At 51.5% G+C, this 7,195-nt stretch overlaps 1 long non-coding RNA gene across 1 annotated transcript in view; it reads left to right on the top strand.

Annotated features, from left to right (window-relative positions):
* Positions 1-87: 87 nt before the first annotated feature.
* LOC128773454 (uncharacterized) overlaps positions 88-7,195 on the top strand; it is an 83,910-nt gene continuing 76,802 nt past the window's right edge. The window contains exons 1-2 of the long non-coding RNA XR_008417700.1: positions 88-618; positions 1,960-2,041. This is a non-coding gene — a long non-coding RNA (uncharacterized LOC128773454). The remainder of the gene's footprint in view (positions 619-1,959; positions 2,042-7,195) is intronic.

Below are 7,195 nucleotides of genomic sequence, written 5' to 3'. Positions count from 1 at the left end.
GCCTCGCCCGGCCGCGCGTCACAGCCAATCGGGGACCGCGCCGGGGCCGCGATGGCCAATCAGCGGCCTCCGAGCCGCAGCCAACCGCGGCGCTCCGGGGGCAGGAGCGCAGCTGGGCGCAGCTGGGCACGGAAGCGTGGGGCGGCGGCGAGTCCCAGCTCGTCGCGGTTCGCCCCCGGCGGGGGCCTCGGTTCCTGCCCCCGCGGAAATGCCGGCCGTGGCACCGCCCATCTCTCGCTCGGTTTGCCGGCCTGTGCAATGGGTCGAGGCCGTGCGCCACCGGACCCAGAAAAGGGCGTTTCTTCAGCACGCACTGTCAAGCGCCTCCTGCGTGCAGGGAGCGCGAGTGGAGGGCGCCGGCCCGGGGCTAGAAAGCCAGCACTTGGTGGACGCTTTGAACCGTACTCCTGGGCTGAGGCCCATTCCCACTGGGCTAGCTTCTCGAGCCCTACCTCGTGCGGAGGTCAGGAGGGCCCTGCGTACACCTACTGTGTGCCAGCTGCTGTTGAGCGTCCCGGGGAGGAGAAACGTCGAGCCCGATCCCCAGGACCTCTTGTTCTCCCGAGGGAGAAGACAGTAAACTGAGGAGAATGACCCTAAGCGTCACTGTAAGATTTGGTGAGCGCTTAATATCTGTTAGGCGCAGGCCCAGGAGCGAGTCCACAGCCTTTCATTTACTCTTAATTCCCAAGGATGTTGCCTCCTGGGGGGGGGGGGCCCTCTTGCCCTCCCTACTCAAAGTTGCCCCCTCCTCCAGTCACTGTGACATCATCATGTTTCGTCTTCACAGCGCTTGTCATGGGCCATAGCATGTGTCACTCACCAGAAAACCAGTTCCTGAGGGCCCGGACTTGCTTTGCTCACAGCTGAATCCCCTTGTCGGGATCAGCATAGGGCACGTGGTAGAGGCTCAGTAAACACTTGCCGAGTGAATTAAGGCTCAGCCCAGTGCATTTATTCAAACCTTTGCCTGTTTCAAAATGGGATGGTTTGTCTTTTTGTGGTTGAGTTGTAAGAGTTCTTCATGCATTCTGGACGCTAGCCTCTTACCAGATACATGATTTGCAAATCTATTTTTTCATTTTGTTGGCTGTGTTTTCACTTTTTGGATAGTGTCCTTTGGTGCACAAAACTGTTTTTGCTTTTGATGAAGTCCGGTTTCTGGATTTTTTCTTTGTTTTTGCTCTAGGTGTCCTGTTTTCTCCTTTTTTTTTTTTTTTTTTTTTTTTTTTTTTACATCATCGTATTCCATTATGTGGCTGGACCACATAATTCATGTAACTAGTTGTCTGTTGCATAGGCACTTGGGTTGTTTCCTGTCGTTGGTTGTTGTAAATTTTTTTTAATGTAATGTCACTTTTGCATGGGAAAGACACACTCTTGAAGTGGGATTGCCGTGATAACTGTTACATGCCCTTGTCATTTTGGTAGATAGAGACAAACCATTCTTAGGTAGGTGGATACTGGGATTAGAATCACGTCCTAATTTATACTCTCACAGCTGTGTTCAAGAATGCTTGTTTTCCCACAGCCTTGCCAACTATTAAAGTAAGTAAAATTAAAAATTCAGCCCTGGGGCGCCTGGGTGGCTCAGTCGGTTGAGCGTCCGACTTCAGCTCAGGTCACGATCTCGCGGTCCGTGAGTTCGAGCCCCGCGTCGGGCTCTGGGCTGACGGCTCAGAGCCTGGAGCCTGCTTCCCATTCTGTGTCTCCCTCTCTCTCTGCCCCTCCCCCGTTCATGCTGTGTCTCTCTCTGTCTCAAAAATAAATAAATGTTAAAAAAAAAATTTAAAAAAAAATTCAGCCCTTCAGTTAGACTGAGCCCATTTCAATAGTCCCATGTGGCAGGTGGGAAACGTATTGGGCAGTACAGATGTGGGACATGTCCATCATAGAAAGTTCTGTCGGGAAGCTCTGGTAAAGAATTGCATGGTGACTTTGACTTTATATTTTTAACAGGGTCTCTCTGGCTCCACGCAAGGAATGGACCCAGCGACCGTGCAGAGGCAGGACACCAGGGACAGGTGCTGAAATAGCCCAGGTAGGAGTGGATGGATGGATGGTCAGACCAGGGTGATCATGGACTTGGGAGAAGTGGCTGATTCTGGATGTATTTTGAAGGTGGAGCGGCCAGCATTTGCTGGTTGATGAGATGTCAGGGATGACGCTCAGGTTCCTGGCCTGAGCCTTTGGGAGACGGAGGTGCCACTGGCTGAGCTGGGGGAGATCAGCTCTGGGGGTGGGGAAACTGGGAGTTCTGTTTTGCATATATTACGTGCGATGGGTGTTGGGTGTTCTGGGGGGAGAGGTTGAGTGGGCGTCAAGTTGTTTTTCTGGCCTGGAGAATGACATGTGCCTTTGGTCACCAATTAGAGCAAAGCCAGAAAGGAGGGAAGAGGTGGAATCACAGGCCTACAATGGGGATGAGTGGGTGGGGCAAAGGTCAAAGGCAATGGGAGGAGCCTAGCCTTAGAAACTTGGAGTCTCATAGCTGTGTTTCTGAGCCTATGCAGGTCCATTTTCCTTCATTAAATGGAAATCTAATGCTTCATAGGCTTTGGAAAGGTTCACAGTGAACACAATGAGAGGTAGGGTACTGACAGGCAGGAGACACTGAAGAAATGTTTATTACTTCCCCTGTGTGTTATACTTGACTATGAAAGTGTTGGGATGAGGTCCACACCCTCACCTGACATTCAAGGCCCTGCTGACTCTCCAACCTTGTCTCCTGATGTCTCCTACTGTCATCCTGCCACGGGGCCTTTGCACTCACTGTACCTACTTCCAAGTGAATGATCTCCCTGCAGAGGGATGTGGCTGGCCCCTTCTCTTCCTTTAGGTCTATGTTCCCCGCTTCCTCCTAGCTCTGAGACTCAGGCTGCAAAGCTGCCCGAGATGGACACCCCCGAGGTGTCACGGTGTTGGGGGACGGAGCCCCCCATGGCTGGTGCCGAGTCGTATTGATCTGGATTGCCACATTCATTCACTCACCAAATCTTTACCAAGAATTGCTGTGGGCCAGGTACTGTGTAAAATGCTGATAATTCAGCAGCAGACAAGGCACGGGAGGCCCCTGCCCTCAGAGTTGCAAGAGGGACAGACAACAAACAGGTAAAAAGGTAATCCAATTTCCAGTAGGGACAAATGATGTGGAGAAATGACGCAGGCTACAGGGATGGACGGAGAATGAGGAGGAGTGCTTCAGCAGATGGGGAGGGGAAGGTGTCGGGAGAGCCTTTCCGAGGAGGCAGCAGTTAAGCAGAGACCTGCAGGAAGTGAAGGAACTGGCATGAAGATACCCAAAGAAGTGCAGAGGCCCTGGGGCAGGAGCATGCTTGGTGTGCTCAAGCAAGAGCAAGGAGGCTTATGTAGCTGGAGCGGAGGGCGAGAGGGAAAAAGGGGGAAGGTGGGATCAGAGAGATATTAAAGAGCCAGATCATTATGCACCATTGAGGCCAAATAAGTGTTGAATTAATGCACGAATGAAAGACTGGGGCAAAGAGAGAACTATGGGAATGCGTACGTAATCGTGATCTACCTCAGGAGGAGAAATCAGGGAGGGCTTCCTGCAGGAGGGGGAATCAGCTGAAATCTGAAGTTAAGTAAGAACCCGATGGGGGAAAGGGAATCAGGTGAGGTAGGAGAGTCCTCCACACAGAGGGAATAGCACGTGCCATGTGCTCTCACCCTGGTGGCGAGAGGTTGTTTTACTCACTGAAGAAAAAACAATCTGCGAGCCTGGAGTGAACATGAGAAGAAAGTCGTAGAAAAATGGAAGTTCCATGGGGGCTTGGGCATGCTTGGTGCCCTACAGAGGAATCTAGGCTGTTCCGAGGGCAGCAGGGAGCCCCGCAGAATTGAAGATCCAATTTGTGCTTTGAGAGGATCCATCTAGCTGTTGAGAGGAGGCAGGTTAGAGTGAGGGTGCCCCGAGAGGGAAGGGCAGTGAGTAAGAAGGGTGCACAGGGGTGAGGGGTGAGGGGGCTGGAGGCAGGGAGGCTGTAATGGGGGCTCGTGCCAACTGACTTCCTTCTCCCACCTGGTCATCTGCCTGGCGGTACATTTGCCGGTTAAACATTTTCAGCATCTGCTCCAAGCCAGCCCTGTCCTGGGGGCTGGTGGCCCCGTGGGGAATGGAGTCTCATTCCTAAGGGACGTTCCTCAGTGACGCACAGCGCCCGATGTTGAGGAGAACGTTTAAGGTTCCTCATGCACATTTACATAGGTTCCAAACAACACAAATTGACTGCAAAAATGAGCTTCACTATAATTTTTGCTATTCATGTATTTATTCACTCAGCAAATATTTATTGAGCAGATATTACAAGGCAGGGCCTGTTCTAGGTACGGGAAACAGCAGGAATAAAAGAAGACAAAAATCTCTGCCTCCTGGAGCCGACACCTGGGGCGGTGGTGGTGGGGGGTGATGGATAATAATCAATAGGTAATGAACTTGTTGACATGCCAGAAAGTGATGGCTGCTTTGGAAGACAAACAAACAAACAAACACAACACAAAGCAGGGTAAGGAGGATCTGAAGCTGGGAGGCTGGAGGGCAGGTTGAGTTGTTGATGAAGGTGGCCAGGGACTGCCTCACTGAGAAGGTGATACGTGAGCAGACTTACGGGAGGGGATGGAAGGAGCCATGTGAGACTGTAGGGGAACGGTGTTCCAGACAGAGCAAAAAGCCAGTGCAAAAGCCCTGAGGCGGGAAGAAGCATTACTGGCTTTTTAATGATTGAATGTGTGGGCTGTTAAGAAAAAGTGGGCTTCAGGGCACCTGGGTGGCTCGGTCGGTTGGGCGTCCGGCTTCGGCTCGGGTCATGATCTCACGGTCCGTGAGTTCCAACCCCACGTCAGCTTTGTGCTGACAGCTCGGAGCCTGGAGCTTGCATCCCTCGGATTCTATGTCTCCCTCGCTCTCTACCCCTCCCCCACTCACACTCTGTCTCTCTCTGTCTCTCAAAAAATGAATAAACATTAAAAAAAAAAAAAAGGAAAAAGTGGGCTTGGGGCCCACAGGGACTTTAGAAGCTCCCGGTTATAGCCTGGTGGAAGGACCAAGGGCCTCAGCGTTTCCTGGCTGTGAGACAAGAGGGGCCACTGTGTTCTCAGGATGTCAGGTATCCCTGCCCACTATCCCTAGAGGCTACGTGTGCCCAGCCGGGGCTGCTCGTTCCCCAGGTCAGTCTGTGGGAACGTCTTCACATGTTCCCTGTTCCCAGCAGGGCCCCCTGCCCAGAAGGAAGTAGCCCAGAAGTGACCTGGCCGTGCTGCAGGCTGTCTTCCAAAACCCTGAGTGTGCCTGCCCTGTGACCCTGCCACCACTTCGGGGTGTGGGTGTGGACAGGAAGGCCTCCTTCCCTGGAGGGTCACGGCCAGGCCAGGCTGGCCAGATGGTGCATGCCTGGGCTACAGCATAGCCGTCCCCAAACCAGGCCTCCTCCTCTCCTCCTTTCTCCCTTCTCCATTATCCTTCCTCCTCCTCCTCCTCCTCCTCCTCCTCTTCTTCCTCCTCCTGTTCCTTCCTTCCTCCTCCTCCTCCTCCTCCTCCTCCTCCTCCTCCTCCTCTACATTTTACAGCGTTTTATTGTATGTGTGAGTCATGGGGATGCAGACATCTGTTTCTGGTTGCCCACATCCATTCCCCCTCCTTCATGGAAATAATACCTTGAATTTTTGGAGGAATCTCTCTTGCCTGCTTTCTCAGCAGACTCCACCTCTTTAATATAAAAGCCAAGCAACATTGTCCAGCCACCTGGAACATGGCGATTGGTTCAGAAGTAGGTGTGTGACTTCAGATGGCCCAATTAGAGTGAATTTGAGGATCTTGGCATGGAATTGAGACACGGGTGCTTTTTTCCCCCGAGGGAAAAAAGTCTCATCAGAATCTGCTGGCAGCCATGAGGGGGTGAGTTCCCTGGAGAAGGCGAAGAGGAGAGACCAAGAGAAACCAGGTCCTTGGTGAGATCCTCGAGCGACTGGATCAAGCCTTACTTGAAAGTGGTCTCCCTTTCTAGTCAGTCAGACTAGTCGGAGCCCCCCCCCCCCCACTTGTGTGCTGTGTGACCACGGGCAAGTTTTTATTCTTTTGGGATGTCGTTCCCTCATGTGGAAAACAGGGCTAATAAGAGTATGGCTACCTCATGGGGTTGTTGTGAAGATAAGCTACTAAATATATTGTGGTTAGAAGAGTGGCACATTGTAAGCACTCACTAAGTTTTAGCCGTTATTAGCATTAACCGCCTAGAGCAAACCTTACCTGAACTGCGTGTGATCATCTTCTGGACTTTGCAGTTATAGGACACCAAGACATCCTCTGTTTCTATTTTACAACCTCTTTCTTACTTGCAGAGTGTGGGGGGGGGATCAAGATCGGGGGGGATTGGGGAGAAAGGTGTGGGGGACTGGTGTTCGCAGGTGGCTGTCCCTGTGTGCTGGGTATTTTAGATACCCTTGCTCTTTGGCCCAATTTTATAGAAAAGAAAACTGAGGCTCAGAACAGTTAACTTGCCCAAAGACGAGTAAGATTTCGCCAGGGAGAAAGGGCGAGGGAGTGTATGCTGGGCAGCAGGCCTGGAAAGATCAAGGGTCCTGAGGTAGGAATGTGCTTGGTGTAATGTTTGCAGAACAGGGGTAATTTGGAGTCCAGGGAGTAACAGATTAAAAAACCGTGTTTTGAAAACTAGAATAAGACATAGGTGACTGTTACAAAATCCCTCCAAAATAATTTCTAAGATGAGTTCAATTTTACTGAGAAGTTGCAAGAATAGTGCAATAAGGGGCATCTGGGTGGCTGGGTCAGTGAAGAGTCTGACTTCGGCTCAGGTCATGATCTCGCAGTTCGTGGGTTCGAGCCCCGTGTCGGGTCCTGTGCTGGCGGCTCGGAGCCTGGAGCCTGCTTCCGATTCTGTGTCTCCCTCTCTCTCTGCCCCTCTCCCGGTCGTGCTCCCTCCCTCCCTCCCTCTCTCTCTCTCTCAAAAATAAATATATATATATATATAAAAAGAATAGCTCGATGAGCTTCCATATCTCCTTCACTCAGATCCCCCATTTTTCAACATTTTGCCACACTTGATTTATCATTTTCTCTGTGTGTGTAATTTTTCTGAACCATCTGAGAGTCAGATACAGACCTGATGACTTTTTACCCCTAGTGCATTTCTGAAGAACAAGGACATTCTCATACACGGCC

Source organism: Panthera pardus, unplaced genomic scaffold (assembly GCF_024362965.1).
Source record: "Panthera pardus isolate Hobbes unplaced genomic scaffold, ASM2436296v1 HiC_scaffold_25, whole genome shotgun sequence".
NCBI lineage: Eukaryota > Metazoa > Chordata > Mammalia > Carnivora > Felidae > Panthera > Panthera pardus.
The sequence above is the reverse complement of the archived record's forward strand: the minus strand, read 5'-3'. Positions and strand labels throughout refer to the sequence as shown.